The sequence below is a fragment of the Periplaneta americana genome, chromosome 16 (assembly GCF_040183065.1).
Source record: "Periplaneta americana isolate PAMFEO1 chromosome 16, P.americana_PAMFEO1_priV1, whole genome shotgun sequence".
Lineage (NCBI taxonomy): Eukaryota > Metazoa > Arthropoda > Insecta > Blattodea > Blattidae > Periplaneta > Periplaneta americana.
This window is the reverse complement of record NC_091132.1, coordinates 163,526,449-163,543,499: the sequence shown is the minus strand read 5'-3', so window position 1 is coordinate 163,543,499 and position 17,051 is coordinate 163,526,449. Positions and strand designations below refer to the sequence as shown.

At 35.2% G+C, this 17,051-nt stretch overlaps 1 protein-coding gene across 1 annotated transcript in view; it reads left to right on the top strand.

Moving 5' to 3' along the window:
• Window positions 1-17,051, top strand: part of LOC138691722 (jerky protein homolog-like) — a 61,081-nt gene that overhangs the window by 10,671 nt on the left and 33,359 nt on the right. Inside the window, exon 3 of the mRNA XM_069814021.1 lies at window positions 7,302-7,384. The gene's annotated coding sequence lies outside the window, so the exon portion shown is untranslated. The remainder of the gene's footprint in view (window positions 1-7,301; window positions 7,385-17,051) is intronic.

Here is a 17,051-nt window from a genome sequence, read left to right as displayed (position 1 = left end):
AACTGTTTACGTTTCATTTCATTGTAACCTAAATTTAAGGTATGATTATATCTTAACATACAAACAGATATATATACCGTAAAATCTCTCCTTACGGACACCCCCCAAGATACGGACACTCCTCATATACGGACAGAGTTTTATATCCCAACTGAAAAAATATAGAAATAATGATAAATTTAACTCTCGTTTACGGACACTCCCAGACACGGACAGCTGTTTCACAGTCCTAAAGCTTGCTTTACCTCCTGACTGCAGACAGAACTTGGATTTCAAAACCTAATGTGATACAAAAATGGAAAATTTAGTTTTGAGAACTGTACAGAAATTTCTTAACATGAAAGAAGACTAAGGGTCTCGAAGGTTACCACTAACTCAGCTGGCTAACCCTTGTTAGCTGGAAGCGGGTGGATAAACAAACTCGTAAAATTTAACTTGTCTGAGGAGTCTAGGTTTCCGCGATCGTGAAATTGTATTCGACACATGATAGGGTTAGTAGGATTATTCTCTTCACTTCAATCAGTTGTTCTGTTTCGAGAGACATGGCACCTTAACGTAAAGGTTAAGTTGAAAACTGTAAATTACAGTACTGCATAACTGTAGACCTAGAATAAAATTGCATGGCACACTACTTTATTTTCCTTTTTCGGTCTTATCTACTGCAGTTTAAAGTTCCAAAGAATTTACTGTAGTATACTGTATTTAGAATTAAACTACATTTAAAGCGTGAAGGGATACATAATGCATATTATAAATTTACTGTTAGATTGGGGAGCCTCCCTCCCAATAAAGGACACCTCCCAGATTGTTACGTTCGTTCAATGTCCATAAATGAAAGGTTTCACTGTACACACACACGCGCACGCACGCACGCCCGCACGCACGCACGCACCCACCCACACACACACACGCTCACGCACGCACCCACCCCCCCCACTCCCACCCCACCCACACACACGCACGCACACACACACACACACACACACGAGGACCATTTACTAAGTTGTGGCAACTATTTTTTTCCGCGGAATCCCTGACCGCAATCCACATTGTTTGATATGTAACATTTACAAATCTCGTACAGGATGCCCTAGGACTGTTTGTACCGATGTTGCTCATGCCGTGATAGAACATTGCTTAGAGAACGACAGACGATGATCTCTACAGGAGTTGACAACAGAAACAGGTATTGATCAGGCAACTGTACATAAAATTTTACGTCACGATCTGCATATGCGCAGAATTGCTGCTAAATAGGTGCCACATGCCCTAACTGAACAACAAAAGTGGACACGTGTCGTGTGAACCTGAGGGCATGTAGCTCATATGGGCGAATCTAGAAATGCATATATAATCTTTTCGCTGTAAGAAAAATCCTAATGTAAACAATAGGACGTGATTAAAGTGAGGCTTCATTGGCCACTGTTTGGCGCCATAGATTCTCAGTACGTGTTCCCACCTACTGTTGTACATTCTGTTTCATGTTAAACATTTCCCGTTACTCGTCCAGTAGGCCTAACCTCACTACTATGCATTCATTTGTTTAGGAAACATTTACTTTATAATTACTATAATTAAATTATTTTTAAGTCTTATGTCTTCACAATGGACAGTTGAGGATACCGAAGCTATGCTTCAATACTAGCTTACATGAACAACTACGAGCTCAAGTGACGCCAGCTTGTTACAAGAACAGACTACCTTGGTATTACTGTTGGTATTCATTCGCGTTCATAGTACATAACAAAATATAAAAGTAGCTTTTCTTTTACATAGTGTTTTACACATGAGTGAAGCTAAATGTTTCATCGTATTTAACAACTAGAATTCAATTTTTTATTTTCAAATAATACAAGATTGTGGTTTCCAAATACGAATTATATTTTCCTGCGTCATGTGAGTGTTTTGACTGGGAGTCAATCACGGGTATGACAGCAATGTGCTTATGTTTACATTAGAATTTTTCTTACAGCGAAAACAGTATAGAGTGCTGGTTGGAAGACCGGAGGGAAAAAGATCTTTGGGGAGGCCGAGATGTAGATGGGAGATAATATTAAAATGGATTTGATGGAGGTGGGATGTGATGTTAGAGACTGGATTAATCTTGCATAAGATAGGGACTGATGGTGGGCTTATGTGAGGGTGACAGTGAACCTCCGGATTGCTTGAAAGCTGTAAATAAGTATTATTTTTTAATAGAATATCACACTACGTGTTCTCACAGTAATTCAGATAAACTTCGAGAGTCCATGTAACATAACATCTGTGAACGTGTCTACATTTTTGGGTTTCTCTGTATTGTGGTGAAACAAGAAAATTCTTAAGCATTGTGAATCTGGGGTGGTTCGTTATTGGATTATGTAAGTATTTACTGAGAAATCATTCTTACAATACTATGACTTTTTTTATTTACAACACACCCAACAGCAATGGATATTACACTCAATACAGCAACAATGACAATACCCGACGTGTAGCATTGAGTACAACAATAGTGTAATTCTAATTACAATTAATGTCCACAGTGTACTATGTGCAGAATGAAAACATCAGTTCTCTATTCACAGTTCGCTTGTCTTGGATAATTCTTCTAGCTCACGGTTTGAATTCACTGCACGTCGAACCCAGGTCTCTTGAACTGCGGTTCATTGCACGTCGAACCTAGGTCTCCAAATTGCGGTTCACTGCACGTCGAACCCAGGTCTCGGGAACTGCGTCGCACTCGCCTGGTGTACATTGTCACAGTTACGGACTTCCTTGCTCGCTCTCGACGACTCACTGACTCACTTATCTGACGGCGTTATTAATACACCACACTTACTATAGTAAAGGCAGAAGAAATAGGCGGGCTTTTGGTCTTGTGTGGAAACTACTCACTCCACATATTCTGTAGTGGTTTATGACTTGAATAAAGAGACCTTCCTGTCGCTGCGTTCGAATGCTAGTTGTTGACAAGTGCTCGTCTGTGATATTACTGTGTTATAGTTTGTACGAAAAAATATATCATAATATAATAAACAGTATTTTTAAATACTAATTATCCAAGTAATTGCTATCATCTCTCAGTAGAGCCCTGATATCAGAATTCATACAGGCGTTATTTATCAAGTTTAGTGTGTCTTGAAAGAACTTAAAGTTTGTGACGACATTAAAAGTGCAAATCTAGTCTTTCAGGTGAAGCTCCCTGTAAAGCAGATTTGAATAATTTCAAGGGAAAAATTGTTCCGGGTACGTTCAACCAGAGGTCCCGGGATCGATACCCGGCCCCGGAACAATTTTTCCCTTGAAAAAGACATTAAAAGTGTTCTATCATCAATGCAGACAGTCACTGCCAAGGCGTGTAGTGTTTTTCTACGTTTGGTTAAGAGAACTTTTGTAGAACGATTTTTTAGTCATATTTATTGTGTTATTTGTTTTGCTAAGCTAAGCCATTCTTAAAATGTTATGTTTTATTTAACGACGCTCCCAACTGCAGAGGTTATATCAGCGTCGCCAGGTGTGCCGGAATTTTGTCCCGCAGGAGTTCTTTTACATGCCAGTAAATCTACTGACAAGAGCCTGTCGCATTTAAGCACACTTAAATGCCATCGACCTGGCCCAGGATCGAACCCGCAACCTTGGGTACAGAAGGCCAGCGCTATACCAACTCGCGAACCAGGTCGATCTAAGCCATTCTTAAGTGTGCTTCTAATACATAATCATTTTTTTTTATTGCGAAGCTCGTTCATGTTACAATAACGTGTAATTTTCTACACACAGTAAAAATATATTAACTCTTTGCACTTTAATTTTTTAATTTCCTCATGATTCACAAAGTAGATAACTATATAAACATTATTTAGTAGTTACTATGTCAATACAATAATCTGAAAACACATAAAAACAAAGTACTAATTGTGTGTAATGCTAAATATTTTATTTCTCATATTAGGTTCACATTACATAATGATAATCATTACATTTGTGAAATGGCTAAGTTGCGAAATATTATAAACTAGCCATACCCGTGTGCTCCGCTGCACCTGTTATAAATAAATATAAAGTAATTAATAATTAAAATAGGACATCTGCCCCAGGGAACATTCGTGTTTGATAGAAGAATAAATCGTTTAATATGTTGCTTAATTTAAATTGTATTTAAATAATTAATATGCGGTCATTTTTGTCCAGAGAGCAATCATTTGGTGCAATGAAAATTCCTTTAACATGTTCCTTAATTGTTATTACATGCAACCATAGTTTAATAAAGATTGACATATCATTTAGTTTTGATGTGTATACTTTATATTACTTGCTATATGTTTCAGAAGTTACTGTAATAACATAGTAGAATTATGTCCATCTAGAGAAACTATATCTTTCAATGGTGAAATAATAATTAAACAATTAATTAGCTTCCGATATTACTTCCTACAAACACAAACATTTTCTGTAGGCTATGTTTAATATCTTTCAATTGTTGTTGTCCAAGACCCCTTGTAGACAAAGTCATTTGTTTTTATTTCAGTACAGTCCCTTAGATGGTGTTATTGTAATTTTAAAACTCATTTATCTCATTAAATATCAGTCCTATCAAACTATTGTATAGTATAAAACTTATCGGAAATTATTTTTAAAGAAACTTTTGTTATGTAATATTTTTCATGAAAATCAATAATAAGCGAGATATTTCGATTTATTTAATTCAGGGTCCTTATAACCCCCCTTTTAAATAAAGTATTTTGAATGCCATATAGCCTAAAATCTAAGTTACAACGAACTTAATATGTATTCCAATTTTGATACAAATCAGTTCAACCATTATTGCGTGAAAAAGCAACAAACATCCAGACAGACATTCAAACAAAGATTTCAAAAGAGCGATTTTCGGTTTCAGGATGGTTAATTATACATGTTAACATCAATTATTTTTGGAAAATCGAAAATTACCAGAAAAATTTTGGCTACAGATTTATTATTAGTATAGATGATAATACCATCTAAAGTCTAATTAGTGCAATGTGTTACTAATCAGCTGTGTATGCAATGGAGGGAGAAAGAGTACTGGCCACCATAACCCATTATGTCCTGGCTTACAAGGAGAGGACACGCTCTGTATATCACCGAATGAAATAAGATTGTGTGAGATGAAAGTACAAGAAGTACTGTTTAAAGTCATACCTGGTATGGGTGGTCAATGACCCCTCGTTTTGGAAATATTGGCTATTGTTTGTGACGTACTTCCGTTAGGGGCCTAATAGGGAAGCATTGGACCGTGTAAAAGCGCAGCTCATATGGTTGGGTGCTGAGTTGTTATTCAGGGAACTTGAGTTCGAATCTTAACTGGTACTATATTTTTTTTCTTTTAATAATGATCAATAGTGTGATCACAGTAATCTATTTACTTATATCATATTTCTCAATGTCTTGAACGCTTCGTCATGTTTTAAACAAATTACAAATTAACTAACATTGTATTGTAAAGGATAAAGAAGGAAATATTGCTCACGTAGGCAGGTCACTGGTGTCTGTTCTGTTTCTATTCCACTTTATTTTGTACATGTTTCATTATGATAAATATCATAAAAACATACAAAACATACATACTTCCTGCATCATGCACAGCAAATGAAAGAATGTTGTCCACAGTCACACACATTTTTCCGCACTTCTGCGAAACAGACATCCTTCACATTCACAAACACTTCTCGTTCGTTTATTAATTTTGATGCATACCACGCACACTTCAACATGGCTTTGAATATAGGAGCTGACAACTGAAAGTGAATTAAGGAGTGAATTTTGACGGCACCCTACCTTGAAGCAATTTGTCGTCCAGTTTGTAAAAGGAAAGAGCTATTTCGCAAATATTTGATAAAAAATCTTCACCTGCCTAAAAGAATAAACATCGCAGGACTGGCATAATCCAGCAAATTACTTTAATGTTGCACGTTACTTCATTTTCTTCATTTGTAAATATTTCATCATACAAAGAAGGATTTACCTGCCCTTCCCACGAGTCCAGAATTAGAAGAAATGGCTGCTCTTTCACATATGTCTTTATTACTTTCTCCAGGTATTGCTTATAGAGTTGAGATGTCAGCTTTCCTGATGAAGAACGTGTTACAGATATATTTCCGAATTTAGAAGTGAGTTCGTCTACTTGACGTTGCACTCTAGGGCCAAATTGTCCTTTTGGTTCTAATAATAATAATAATAATAATAATAATAATAATAATAATAATAATAATGATGATGATGATGATGATGATGATAAATTTTTATTTATTTATTCATATTTAATGTGCTGTACAACAGCCAGTGGCCAATTACAGTTCAGCACAAGTATAACAAAAACATAATACAAAAATAATTATTACACATAAATACTATTACAATTAATTACAATAATGACGATAATAATAATAATAATAATAATAATAATAATAATAATAATAATAATAATAAAAAAAATGAGAAGGCATTAGGATTCGAACTGGGGCTGCCTGGATGACAACTCAGCACCCAACCATATGAGCTAAGCTGTTACATAGTATAATGCTTCCCTATTAGGCACCTAACATAAGTAAGTCACAAACAATAGCCAATATTTCCAAAACGAGGGGTCATTGGCCACCTATACCAGGTATGACTTTATTATTGTTGTTACTTATAACTTTCAGACCTATGTTCGGACAATTGACTAAAGAAGACAATATTCAGTAAATCAGGTATTGTAATTATTAGAAATCACGTTATTATTTTATTTGTTCTTTTATGTTTTCCTAAAGTGCAAAACATGCGAATGAAGGAGTAAGTTATTTGGGACAGGACTGTACACCAAGCAGGTTCTGAGGGATAAGGAGTGGGGGTAGTGAATGAGAGGGTCGCCATACCCGCCTATTTCTTCTGCCCTTAGTATAGAGTCTTCGATGCTGCGCTAGTTCCAGAGTTTTTGGGGACTGTCCGTTTCTAGACGTTTCCTTGCTGCCTCCCACCATAGCCTTCCCCCTCACTCCGACTGCCGTGTGGAGTTCCCTTCTCCCCCCCCCCCCAAGCCATTTTCTCGCTAGAAGCGCGCGCACACTCCCCAACGCAATCCAGAACGATTTAGAATGCGCCCTTCTTCACAATGCAGTTCAAATCTTAGGACATTAGAAATGGATGATCCATATGAAATGTGAGATCTGTGATGTCTTCTCTTACTGGAATTTATACTTGGACTCAGTAAGATTTAAAAGCAGTTGTTTGGCTTCAAAATCGATTTACTCTAACAGTAAAGTCGCGCCATCTTTCTATTCTACTACCTGTTTATGTTTTAGGAAGGGTTGTGTGACTTGGACAGAGTAAAGGATGAGCTGAAAGTGGAAGTTACAGGAGAGGAGAATGAGAGCGTGACAGATAGGTGAGTGCGGTGTGGGACTCTTCACACTGTTCTTTCTTTTCATTGCTTCATTAATATTATCACATATGGTAGACCAGGGCAATTGTAAACGGGGTTATTGTAAACAAATGCTGTGAGTAATACAAAACTGTGAATATAAAAATTTTAATTCTGGGAATATTTAAATTAACATGTTGGCTGATCTACAAAGCAGTTTGGCGCCAAATAGTGGTAACTGTCTAGTGGTGTACGAATGTTTTGTAAGAGTCTACAAAAGAAGTTGAGAAAGAATTTTGCTTCACCTTCATTTTTGGCTTTGTAAGTAAATGTACAGTGCTATTTTTTAAAGAATATGTTGTTTTTATGAGTAATGTATAGTAGTCAACATTTATTACAATGGTTTTGAGATCTCACATAACCTCAGTTCATTATATTATGACGTGTTTACATTTGCCCCATAGTTTAAATTGTTTTACTATGGTTACATTTCGTAGTTTTCAGTAATCAAAATGCCAAGAGACCACACCTGGGGAGTAATGGTCAGCGTGTCTGGCCGCGAAACCAGGTGGCCCGGAGTTCTAATCCCTGTCAGGGCAAGTTACCTGGTTGAGGTTTTTTTCCTGGGTTTTCCCTCAACCCAATACGAGCAAATGCTGGGTAACTTTCGGTGCTGGACCCCAGACTCATTTCACCGGCATTATCACCTTCATATCATTCAGACGCTAGATAACCTAGATGTTGATACAGCGTCGTAAAATAACCAAATAAAATAAATAGAAATGCCAAGAAATTAAATTAGAAAGAGATCCCTACCCAACTACACTGTAGAGGATTTAGAGAGGATTGTCACGGATGTGAAAAATAGTAACTACAATTATCGTGAAGCTCAGGAGACTGAGTTCCTATATCGGTCATATTCATAGGTTAAAGGGACGAAATGTGCCAGTGACAAAAATTGGAGTGGGAAAGAGTACAGCTCTTTCTTCTGAAAGAGAACAAAAGATGTTCAGTGTCTGATAGCCCCCCTCGAAGGGGTAAATGTAAACAGGTGGGGTAAATGTAAACTATCAATTAAAAGATGTAAAAATAACACAATGTTTCTTTGTCATGCGTACCGTTACTGAGGATTGTGTAATGTTGGAACATATTTGATTCAATGAAAAGTGTTCACAATTACCCTGGTCTACCCTACTACATTAATTTGCAAAGCGTTGATGCATGGGATGGTTTGGCCACATACTAAGAACTAGTTGGAAAGAAGGTCAGCAACCATGTACAAATGGGAAGCACCAGGGTGACAAAGAAATTGCAGATCACGGAAATTATGGAAGGAAGAAGATTTTATGAAGGCATTGCGGGTTAGAGAGTTATATATATAGGAGACACAGGAGATCGAGAAGGCTGAAGATAGGGAGTGTCGATGTGTATAGATTGGTAATGTACTGGTGTGTGATTGCTGTTGATATGAAGGATTCAAGATATTATGATATTAAAATTAATACTACCAGAGAATATCATCGAAATGATAGCCTTCCAAATCTTGGATTTAAAATATCGGCATCCTAAACAATTCAAATGAACAAAAAAGAAAATGTAAATTAATTTTAAAGAAATACATAATGAAATTTTAAAAAATAATATTCTGTGACAAGATGTGGTAGCTATCAAAACGATAAAAATGTATTAAAAATAAATAATATGCATTGAATATTATAAAGATAAATAGAGATGGTGATTGATGATGTTCAATGAAGTTTTTAAAATGGTTGATGCAATTGTCTGAAGAGTCTTATCAGGAACCTTTAATTTTCTGAGAATCTCCAATGTAAATTTGGGAATTGTTCCTCGCGCATCAAACATAAGTCCAGTGACATTCCAATCTTGAATATTATATTTATGACTGAGATCATCACATTATGGAAGGTAAATAGCGCGTTTCTCTTCATGTTTACTAACATTATCACCACTAACTACCACTAATACTGCCACTGTTGACTGTACTTCTACACCATTCATTTGTGGACTTTGCATTCCAACGTCTTCTACTCATCCTTCCTCCCCCCCCCCTTTTTTTTTTTGGTTCCTACTTCGCAAATCTTATCTGGAGTACTCTTCCCAAATTACCATCCCATACCATGCATTGTTATCAGTCTAAATATTTTGTTCAGTGCATCATATATTGTTATTCTCCAAATATGATACTATACTTATTTTCTATTATAATACCAGGAATGTATCCGTGGTTTTCAATTTTATCTGTATTTTATAAATTTAGTTGATGTTGTCTCGAACTATTTGAAGTCATTCCAAATTATTAATTATTATTTTCGGTTAATAAAGTTGACAAAACTACTAAAAATAGTTTCCTCTCTATAAATATATAATTAAAGCTGTTGATCTAATCCATTGATTTAAAAATTTTGGCAAACTGATCCGATATGTTTTAATCAATTAATAGAAAAGATTAAAAATTATCGTGTTGTGAAAGAAACATAGCTGCTTTGTGAAATCTTTGTAGCCCAAAAAATGCAAGTACATAATTTGGTGTTGTAGTCTTAAGGTATGATTGACAGGTTCTGGCCTTCTTGCCATTTATCCCCCATTACTACATATGCTAGTGGATTATGGTGATTTTCTAGTTTGCAGATTGAATTTTCTTTTGCCAACTTCTTTTCTAATTTCGGTACTGAGAAATACCACAACTGGTAGTGATTTTATAACTGTTATGTTGGCAGCAGACACACAAGTTTTCTAGTTTAAATTCTGAAAATTCAAATTTTTCCAGATTTCTGAGCCCATTACTGGAAGCTAGTGAAATTTGAACATACTAATAATTAATTAATATCACTATTAATATTAATACATAATAGTTATTGTATGTGTTGCTTTGTGTTGTGGTTACGATTTCAAGATTAGAGTCAGCAAATTCATACTCATCATTTGACGTAATCAATCGAAATACATTTTTAGGTTAGGTCTCGTGATTCGTAAATTGTTTAATCAAAGCAATGAATTTCATGTTGTCAGACAAAATACATTTTGCAAATCTGGTCTTCCCGGAACAATTTTTCCCTTGAAATTGTTCAAAATACATATTAGATCATACACTAATCTACCAACTACTAACATAATGTGTGAGAGGTCCAGAAGAAAAATATACTCTTTCACAAAATATTGAACCTTTTAGAAAACACTTCCCCAATATAAAGATGTGATGTGATAAATAAGCAAGACATTATTATTGTTAATACTCCATTAGGTAATTATGGAGAACAACTACAGAAGCCATTTTGTTACTTTTGGTGGTTTGGTAGTGTTTAGTATTGAATTTCATTTATTAGTACATGTATATTATGCGTAGGTCAGTTACGGTTGAGGTAGAGTAGATTTTTTTAAATATGGAGAAGAATTGAACTTTGATTTTTTTCTCTTGTTTAGAAGACTGTTGTTGAGTGCATAACTTTTAATGTATTGTGTTTTGATTGGCTGAAATGTTGTGTGTTCTTATTGGGTGATGTGTCTTCCGGTATGATTGGATGGTTGTGGTTAAGTGATTACTGTATGTTACGAGCTAGAATTTCTCTAAGTCGTTGGCTCTATGATTGTAGTTTGTCGTAGTTGATGCGTGTATTATTCTCATCTTGTAGGTGGTTTATCGCTATGAGTTGTAATGGATGAAGAATTTCGTTATCTGTATAGAGTTGAGAGAGGAGGATATTGAATACTATTTCGTGAAACACGGTAAACTTAAGGATTGCATGATTTGCGAAGTGTGTTGCCATGAGTTGAGAGCAAATAGGACGGATCTGAACTTCCGTTGTGGGAGATTATACCGGAAGCATGTGAAACGGAAGAAAGTTGATCGTTGTGGTACCTTTCTGGCACGTAGTAAACTTAGTGTTGTGGACGTTTTTCGTTTGGTTGCGTCATTGGATATTTGAGAGAATATATGTTAAAGTGTAAATATCTAATGGAAGAGAGAGTGTGTGCATTCTTTAGAGCAGCTGCAGCCCTGTATCCTCCGTATTATTAAGGTAAGGTTTATCATGTTTGACATTGTTTGACGAGTTTGTGAAATTGATTCAGTCTTTGTGTGGCTAATTTGGTTAGATTAGTTTAAGTTATTACTGCTTATATTTGTCCTCTTGAAAAAGGAGTGAAAATTAAGGTATGTGATAAAAAAAATGTTTAATTAATTTTTTGCGGTTTACGTTGTTTTCCTACTTTTGGTTTTAAGTTTTTTTGAAAAAGGGGGTAAAAATGTAGGGTTTTGGGAAAGAATAAAATTTGAAATCGCTTCTGTAGCTGTTATGCATAATTACCCTTTATTATTGTTATTATTATTATTATTATTATTATTATTATTATTATTATTATGATCATCATCATCATCATCATCTAGGTTTTGAATATGTTTGCTTCCATATGTCCATGTTCATGTCCCTGTATATTATGTTTGATCTCACCACATTGATTGTCGTGTAGAATGTTACATTTTCGTTTCAGCTTTGTGGTTAATGTTCAAAAGAATGTGTCAACAGAACGTGAAAGCGTGGATCGTGAAGAAGACACATTGACACAGTGTCGTAGCTACAGTCTTGACAAGTTAAGTGGTAGTGACGTTAGCCACAGTTCTAAGTGCGATAATCAGGATTTTGTAATGAAAAACGATTTGCGAAGTTCTACATTCAAGTCATGCAAATGTGATAAGTGTGGGGAATATTTCTTGAGATTGATTGATTTAAAAAGACATGCTCTCCTACATAGTGACAAGGCGCCATTTCATTGCGATATCTGTGGAAAGTCTTTCACAAGGTTATCGAGTTACAATGTTCATACCCGCATACACACAGGCGAAAGGCCGTTCGTATGCGAAGTATGTGGAAAGCGTTTCTCGGTATCGGGAAACCTAAATGACCATGCACGGACACACACCGGTGAAAAACCATTCAAATGCAGTTTGTGTGGAAAGAGTTTCTCTGTATCAGGGCATTTAAACAAACATGCACGCACCCACACTGGCGTAAAGCCATTCAAATGTAATGTGTGTGGGAAATGTTTCTCGGAATCGGGACATTTAATTAATCATACACGCATACACACAGGCGAAAAACCATTCAAATGTCATTTATGTGGAAGATGTTTTTCCGTATCGGGACATTTAAACAAACATGCACGCATCCATACGGGTGAAAAACCATTCGAGTGCGATATATGTGGAAAGTCTTTCTCTTCGTCAGGATATATAAACAAACATGCACGCACGCATACAGGTGAGAGGCCATTCAAATGCGATGTGTGTGGGAAGTGTTTCACGGAATCAGGATATTTCAAGAAACATGTACGCATACACTCAGGCGAAAAACCACTCAAATGCGATGTATGCGGGAAGTGTTTTGCATTGCCTGGATATTTATACAAACATGTACGCACACACACAGGCGAAAGATCATCCAAATGAGATGTGTGTATGGATTTAGAGTGTCAATAGCACCACATTCTGCAGAAAATATCAACACTCATATTAATAATAAAATATTTTCAAGGATCCATATTTTTAACAAAGATACTTCGTATAATACGCTTTTCGTTAAAGCAGTAAGTATGTAGTTATATTTAGTTGTAAATTTATCACTCACTTTTTCATTTTCTCAGCTTATGTATAATGTGGGTTGGGTCCTTTCTGAAAAAAATGTGGTTTAATTAAAGAGTTCAGATCCATAGTGGGCCAAGCGCCATTTAATTAAACCGTAGAAAACAAGGGTTAAAATGAAGTTATTACTATAATTGAATGGAAACATAGCAAGTAATAAAAAGTATACAAATTTAAAACTAAATGATATGTCACTCTTCATTAAACTATGGTATTCACTTAAATGTATCCCTTGCTTTGTCCAGTTTTAATAAGTGTCGCTTGGCCCACTATGGCTGTGAACCCTTCAATTGGTCTCGAGATATTTACACATGTAAAAAGCCGTTCAGATTAGATGTGTGTAGAACAGGCAGGGCATGAGAGCGGCTACATTTAGCCGGCCAGAGCTGCTCTCGCTCCACAAGGCAAGCCAGAGGAGAAGGCTCACGCAGTGGCGGACTCACATTACAGTTACCTTCCCTGTATTAATATAACAAGAACCACTGCTGTTGTTCTATTCATTCAGTACTTAACACTTATTAATTTAATGAAATAAACTTCGCTCTATGCACGCACACAAATCATGAGGCTTATTTACATAACCCATACGCACAGTCCTTTAACAATATTACATAATGGTAGGGTACTATAATATAAACATATGAAGAGTTTGCGGGAAAAACGATGAATGTCACAGTTTTCTTAAGGTTGATGTCATTATCTAATTCAATGAATTATTGCGAAATTTAATGTTGTTCTTATGAAAAGTGGTAAAAAGGAGAATTATCACCACGAATACAGTAGTCCTTTCCTTTATTTTCTATAGAAACAGCACTTCATCTTGCAGTTATAGACTCAATTAGATCATTATGTAATCCTTAATAGAAATGTGACATTCATCGTTTTTCCCGCAAGCTCTTCATATGTAATAAAGGATTATTATTATTATTATTATTATTATTATTATTATTATTATTATTATTATTATTATTATTATTATTATTATTATTATTGTGAATTGAGGATACTTATAGGTCCAATATCTATTGGTTTTGTAATATTTATATAAAGAGTGATGGCGCATTAAGAACTGGAACACATCTAATTCGCCATGACGTGAACAAAGATTGATGAAGTAAGTAAATAAAATATGATATGATATGATATATATCATAAGTTGTAATATACTATGCTATGACATAATACTATATAATTTAAAATTATATATTACTAAATATATAATAACTTATAATGCAATATAAATATCAAATAGATACTCTAATTTAATGTACGTGAGAAACATTTTCTTTAAGTTGTTGTATTAATTTATGTACATTACCAACATATTTGTCATATTCAGTAGCATGTTGTAAAGAATAATGCCATTTGCTATTGAACTTCTTAATCAGTTGGAATGTTTTATGACAAATTAAAGACTTTGCTAATCCACTGCTCTCTACCAAAGAGAACTCCTCTCGTGATACATTAAAAGCATTGGGAATACGGGCTGCTTTAGTGTAGCCTTCAAAGTTCGCCATCATACTGCAAAGTCACAATTGCACCGATACTGAATGACGTACAGTATGCATACGTCACAGCGCTCGGAAGAACCGCTCTTTAAAGCACACAGCGCTCATTTCTCAGAATCAAGTAATGTGCTCAGCCCTGATGTGGAAAGTGTTTCTCAAATTCAGATTAAATCAAAAGATATGCATGCATGCAGACAGTCAACAGGATAGTGATATGCGATATCTCGATTGAAGACCCTGGCAATTTATGGTCACATATTACTTGATCGTAAAATTAATTGAAAAATCCAAATACTTTAGTAACTGAAGCGGATAAAAAAATAGGTTTTGGAGTGACGTCACTGTAGACAAATGCGCCTGTCGGCCAGCTGTGTTTGATACTAGTGAATGTCGATGAAGTATTAGTTTGTAATCAGTCTCTTTGCAATATCTTATTGTGTTCTGTTCGGTTGTAACCAGTCTACAAAATCCTGAACCTATAAAGGGAAGGACGTTTTCACAGATGTCCTAGTCGCGAAAAATCATCTCAAAGATATAGTCATTGGTTGAGAAAAATCAACCATTTAAATTTCGTGCATTCGCAGTACAGCAGTGACTGTTCTGAACACTTCAGAGACGGCGATTATTAAATTAATTAATGAATAATTAATAATTCTTTATTTATACTGGCAGAGTTAAGGCCATAGGGCCTTCTCTTACACTCTACCAGGTCACAAAGTATACAAGCAGTTAAAATTTAACAAAAAGTTAAAGAACAGAATACTAACATATTACAAAATAATAATAATAATAATAATAATAATAATAATAATAATAATAATAATAATAATAGCACAATAAAATCGATACTAAAGAACATGAAAATAATATCATAATAGAGAAAAAAAAATAAAGTAAAATACTTTGGAATATAGTGAAAGCAACTCACTTAATACACATGGTTAATATGGAAAAACGTAAGGAAGAACACATCAAAATGGAATATGGATTATGAAATGCTCTTTAGATTGAAATTCGAATTCAAAACAGGAAGAAGGCGTTAGGAAGACTGATGTACTGAAATTAAATTTGAAAGCATAAATGTAAATTCAGAGTTGAGTCAGGGTTCAGGTCTTCGTGTATTACGAAAAAACAGGCTGAAACAGTTGACTGCCACACTGCGAGCCGTAGTAAGACATCGGGAGAATTATTACCGAATTAATATGAGCTGTAAACTAATGGAGGTAACTAATATAGGAATGCAATGTGAAATTGAAAAGGTTTGTTCCAAACTCCCCTAAGCGAGGATTGAAAAGGTGAATAGAACAAGTTATGAGAATATATTTTTTTTTCGAAGTGTGTTACAGTTTGCTGGTTATTCATACGGAGAAAATAATCGCTTTCATTGTTTAGAAGGTGTTCAAATTACTAGTGAGGTGGCCACGAAACCAGGTGGCTCGGGTTCGATTTCCGATCGGGCCAAGTTACCTGATTGAGGTTTTTTCCGGGGTTTTCCCTCAACCCAATACCAGCAAGTGCTCGGTAACTTTCGGTGCTGGACCCCGGACTCATTTCACCAGCATTATCACATATCATTCAGATGCTAAATAACCTGAGATGGTGACAAAACGTCGTAAAAAACCTACTAAAGTTTAGTGGGGTGAGAAAGCCTGCTTGTGATAAGTTATTGGAGTATGACCTCGTACAATATTTCAATGACAAAGGGAAAACTATTATCACTCGACAGGTATCCAGTAGTGAAACACACTTTTATCAATTATGATAAAAGTTTATGTTGTGCGTCTGTAGAAAAACTGTTTTCTTTTGCAGGACTTGTACATTCACTAGCAAGAGGAATTTACTCTGTAGTTTTTGGATTATGTTTTTCACTAGGCCAGTGGTTCCCAAACTTCTTGATCGCGGATCCCTTTTGACTCGAAAAATGATTCGCGGATCATCAAATGAAATTAAATGATATTAAATTAATCGCTAGATTAATATAAATGTGAATTTAATATGCCTCCATGTTTATATGTGTAGGTATTTAACATCGACGATATATCTAGAACTACATTAATAATTACCATGTATAGCTATGAGTTTATAAACAAATATGAGAATTTATAAACTGTTTATATTTTTTTCAGTAATTACATGCATAATTATAAGTTGATCACCCATTTTTAAATTAGCAGCACTGGGGGTGTAATACATGGCAGGTGATGGACTGGTTTGTGAATTTATAGAACTATCATTTTTGTTGTCTTTTATTAGCCACCAATCCATTGAGACGGCACTGTATAATGTGAAAAATAAAATTATTCCTACCTAGGGTATGAGAACTGCTCACTTTTATAATTTCTTAAGAATTACCTGTGGAGACTGCATTTGTGTACCTTGTTAGTACTGTGACAGTGTGTTTTAGTTTCGTGTTAGGTGTCAATTTATTGTAGGGGAAACTGTTGTACCTCTAAATAATTTTGGGAAATGAAATTTGTAAAATAAAAAGTCATTAAATGATTATTGAAGATTCCTTTACAGCTTACTG